Source organism: Rhinopithecus bieti, unplaced genomic scaffold, assembly GCF_001698545.2.
Source record: "Rhinopithecus bieti isolate Rb0 unplaced genomic scaffold, ASM169854v2 scaffold_17861, whole genome shotgun sequence".
Classification (NCBI taxonomy): Eukaryota; Metazoa; Chordata; class Mammalia; order Primates; family Cercopithecidae; genus Rhinopithecus; species Rhinopithecus bieti.
The window spans coordinates 2220161-2225213 of record NW_016809830.1 but is presented as its reverse complement, the minus strand read 5'-3'; the positions used below and the strand labels follow the sequence as shown (position 1 = coordinate 2225213).

Sequence of the window (5053 nt, the reverse complement as noted above, 5' to 3'; positions counted from 1 at the left end):
TAGACACCCAAAATATATCAGTGAAAAATATGTTGTTATGGAGATTATAGTCAGTAATCCCCTTTTTTTTATGGGGGGGATGGAATGTCACTCTGTCACCCAGGCTGGAGAGCAGTGGCGTGATCTCCACTCACTGCAACCTCCGCCTCCTGGGTTCAAGCGATTCTCCTGCCTCAGCCTCCCTAGTAGCTGCGACTACAGGCGTGCACCACCATGCCCTGCTAATTTTTGTATTTTTAGTAGAGACGGGGCTTCATCCTGTTGGTCAGCATGGTCTTGATCTCTTGACGTCATGATCCGCCCACCTCAGTCTCCCAAAGTGCTGGGATTATAGGTGTGAGCCACCGTGCCCAGCCAGTAATCTACTTTTAAAAAAACTATATATGTATACTGAATATACAAGTGATAAGAAAGAGGAATAAAATCGGCCTTTATTCTGCTTGCTAAATGTCTACTATTCAAGTTTTAAGAATAACACACACTGGTAGCTATTGTTTCTATTCATTTCAGAGCTTCTAATTGCTGCTATGGGGTCTCAATGAGAAAGAAGGGAAGTGGGGAGGGGGCAATGAAAATGCATGAGATTTTCAGGAATGCCAACAATGTGAAGTTGGAATCCTACTCTAACTACTTTCATTCATTCTTCCGAAGGTGACAGTGGTCTGTTGTGTTCAAAATTAGCTGGAAGAGGACAAGCAGTTTTAAGGTAGCACAAGGGAAGGCAACTTAATACTTCCCTAAGGAGAAATCACAAGGGCTGTGCTGGTGGAGAGGATAATAATAGCAATAATAATAATAATAATAAAAAGAGTGTAGAGGTGGGGTGGCAAGGGTGGGGAAGGAGTTCTGATAACTTGGAATGAGGTGGGAGGAAGAGGTGGAGGTAACCTTTGCAGGTGTTCAAGGAGGATTTGTAAGGGATGCAAAAATAAGGACAACTGAAGCTGTGAGGCGGGATACAGGAACATATCCAGTGAGCTTCCAGGAATAATGGAGAGCACACATTGCATCATCAGGATCACTGAGACCCGAATCCTCTGGGGAAGTCTTGTCTTTTTTGTACTAGATGTTTTGAAGCTTGAGCTGGGGCGGGGGGTGAGGCGGGGAGAGTAAAAGAGGAGGGGAAAATCACTGGGAAAAATTAAGCAGTCTGAAAGGAGGGTAAGATTATGAAGATAAATGTTTACATCTCTGCTGCTTTGTATCTCTTGAAATGAAACTGTTTTTGAATAGTGCTGCATCTGTACTGTAAGAACGTGGGCATTGTGAACAAATTGACTGCCTCAGATGATTTGACACATTTTGATTTCTGCTTAGGAAAATATCTGTTAATCCTATTAGATAGAGAAGGAGAGGGTCCTGAGCAGGAATGCAAAAGATCAAATCCTTCCCCATCTTGTGCACACTCTCCCAATGCCAAGGTATTAAAGTCTCAGCTATTTCCAAAGACCCGGTGCCTCATCCCTGACCTGCTTGGCATTATATCAAAATCCCTTCTTCTCCACCTTCCCATCCTTGCCTGGCACTAGCTAAAATCATGACAAAACTGGATGGCTGCCCTCTTTCTCTGGCAAGCTAAAGCAGAAAAGAGATCTTATTTTATGCTTTCCTCTTCATGTAATTTTGCTTCCTTTCTTCTATACTTCTTCTTTTTCTTTTCTTCCTTCTCCCTCTCTCCCTTTTTTTGTCTTCTTTATGTGGTTTGCTGTTTGCTAATATCCAACTCCAGACCATTCTTTGTGTTTGGCAAAGGAAGCAGTTTTATTGTTTGGTAACTCCAGGGGGGATATAGTGTCTATGATGTTGTCTAGGCCAAACCTCCCCCAGGAAGGTTAACTACCTCTACCCTACTCTCAAAAGGGAAAGGATGGCAACCACACACTTGAGCACCAGCCATTCTCTTTCGTGAGAAAGTGGATCTGTTCCTACCCGGGAGTACTTTTTCTTTCCACAATGGTGTAACTCAATATTGCAATGCAATTAATTTACTGAGATCAGGACCAGTTATCTGGAATCTGAATCTATAGAGTGCACATTAGGAATAAGGGCAACAGAAGACAATTTTTTTTTCCTAACGACTTTCTGAGAAAAGGTTCTTCTTGGAGCAACACCCAAGTCTGATCAAAGGGTCTGTTCATCTGTCTCAAGAACCAATGCTGAAGCCCAGCATGGAGCTAAAAATATGCACTCACAGTCCTAGAAAATTGTATTCATTAAACTCTACCTACAGGTCCTCACCCAGAATCTGCTCTATGCCAAAGCAGCGTGCTGCTGTTAATCCTCCTTTATAGATTAGGCAGTAAAATAAAGAGGGTGGGGCTGAAATGCAGGGGAAGTCTGCACACGTGTTTGGAAAAGAAGAAAAGGAAAAGCACAGGGAATTCTTGTTCTCTCCTTCATGTTCCGAGTTGCCAGGGTTGTCCAGACACCACCGAGAGACACAGGGCTTTTTAGCGTTCACTGTATTTTCACTTCCACCGGGTAAGTGCTACATGTAAAATGGGAATTTAGAGACAAGATCAAATAAATGCCTTTCAAACTGTGGCACACTGTTACTTTTGGATCCCATCCTTCTTTGTGTGTTAAGAAGGAAATAATAATAATCATAGCTGACATTATTGAGCACTTACTATGTGCCAAGCACTGTGGTAAGTTGTTATTTACATAATCTCATTTCATTCTTCACGATCTCTGAACTAGGTGCTTGTGTTGCCACCATTTTGCAGATGACGACATTACAGTTTAAAAAGGCAAAGTAACTTGAGCAAGAAAGTGGCAAAGCTGGGATTTGAACCCCAAGCTTCCAAAGTCTTGCTCTTAACGTCTATGCCACAAATATGCCATCTCTAAATACTTCCCTTAAAAGTATGTTTTCTGGTTTTCATTTATGATTTTGATGACTGCTCCTTAATAATAGTTCTACTATTATCTTAATCTTTACCATTTTCTGCAATCAAGTGATAGGGTTCCTTGGAAGCTGGAAGTGTGTTCTTCCTCACCTTTGTATCCCCTGCAGCTCTTAAAGCAAAGTATCTTGCACAGAATAGGAACTAAATAATTATTTGTTGAAATGCACTTTACATTATCTCTGTATCTAAATAAAACCCATCTAAACGAGTCCACTTCCCAAATATTGGGATTTTCCTCCTCTTTGTAGCCATACCTTTCTTCTTGTTTTGTTTTCGAAAGGTTGATTTTGAACTAGAGGGACACTGCAGTTGTCTTGTCACTTAGCGAGATTTGAAAGTGAGAGTCTGTGTAGTGTTTTAGCCTGCCCTCAGCAATCAGGCCTCACACTCGCGAGGCTCTGATTGTAGGAGTTGCCTTATTTGCATTGATGAGGATGAGCCAGCTGCTAGAGCATACAGAACTGCACCTGACACAATCACAGAGTTCAGGATTAGCACGGGGAATCAGGAATCCACTGCGCTGGCTGCGTGGCAATCTCAGCCCTACATTAGAGTCACTCATGCAAAATGACCCAAATTTGCAATGAGCACAATTAGCAATCCAAAGATGCATGTTAATTTGGGGGCCTGATATTTTCTTACATTTCCCTAAATTAAAAATAATAAACACATTCTTTCCTAGACAAGTCTGGGCATGAAAACAATTCAGGGGATTATGAGTTTGTAAAAAATGTGCAAACCCCAGAAAATGTGGATTTCTTTGGGTAACCAGCCACTGCCCACCCACCCCCCCCAAAGTATTAAGTATGGCATCAAATAGGGTAAGAGCTTTGTGGTATCATGCCCCTTTTTCAATCAGTGGAAAACAACTATTTACAAGGATAAAAATAATTATAGCTATAACAGGCAGAAAAGAAAAATTTAAGCATAAAAAAGATTTGATATTTTATATTATGTATTCATATTTCTGAGACTATGTTTGGATCACATATAACCACAGATATACTCAACTATTTCAGAATTTACTAAAAGTACAAGAGATTGTGTTGAATTTTTATTAAACAGAGTTTATAAATCAAATTGAACATTCTCCAACTCTGGGCTGTGTTTCCATATGTTTGCAATCTATAGGTATTGAAATGCTCACCTATACTTTAGGAAAAAAAAAAACCACAGCATTTTGCAAAGATTGAATAAATGATCATTCGAAGCAAAAGCATGCAGTTCAAAAGCTAAACCTCCCATTGGAGAACAGAAAATTTAATGAGCTTTTAATGGAATGCAATGCTCAGAGTAGTAAATTATTTGTTAGTTGACGATGCAATCAGCATGCTGATTAAGGTTGCTTGGTTTTTTACTAAACATTAACTGAATGAAAACGGGTAGTCCTTGTTCTGCTTGGGGGGCTTTAAGGAAGCAAATGGACTTTCAGAACAGAGATTGTCAATAAAGGTGAGTGCACTCCAGGTGTCATTTGAATATGATGATAAAATACTAGTGATAAATATTTAAAAGCATTTTAAATCCACAATGTTCGCCTAGGGTATTATGGACTCTGTTTAAAGAAACAGTGGGCCTTAGCAGGCCTAACAACAATCCCTCTATCTCTCTCTAGAAAGAAATATCTAGATCTGCTTTCTTTTATTGCAAAAGAAAAAAGAGGGGTGGGTATGCTTTGAAAATATGAACCAGCATGGATGCAGAGACCAGGAACGATTGGGAGTTTGGAATGTAAACCTAAAAAGAGACAAAAAGGACAAAAATCAAAACAAAGAAAAAATATTCTGACAGCGAATAAAAGAGACATCTGTTTCTCTGGATAGATTAAGATAAAAATTTAATTAAGCAGTTTCAATATTCCAATGTTTAAAAATAATTGCTATTAGAATATATATATATATATTGAAATTTATAAATGATGGCATTCTGAGGGCAAGAAATATTGTGATATTGGAGTTATATTCTGTCTAATTTAGAGGGTCTGAAAAGGAACAAAGAAAAAGAACGAAACTTGGAAATACCTTATGTAATGCTTATTTTTGTTGTTAGATTGTTAATACAGAATTTATTTTAAAAATCATTTACTATATATTAATCGATATGTACATTAGTCATATATTATTGATTTTGAGAGAGATTTTGTT

The 5053-nt window shown here is 39.0% G+C and overlaps 1 long non-coding RNA gene across 1 annotated transcript in view; it reads left to right on the top strand.

The window, feature by feature from the left end:
• The first annotated feature begins 4149 nt into the window (after positions 1-4149).
• LOC108541069 (uncharacterized) overlaps positions 4150-5053 on the top strand; it is a 45863-nt gene continuing 44959 nt past the window's right edge. Inside the window, exon 1 of the long non-coding RNA XR_001888854.1 lies at positions 4150-4361. This is a non-coding gene — a long non-coding RNA (uncharacterized LOC108541069). The remainder of the gene's footprint in view (positions 4362-5053) is intronic.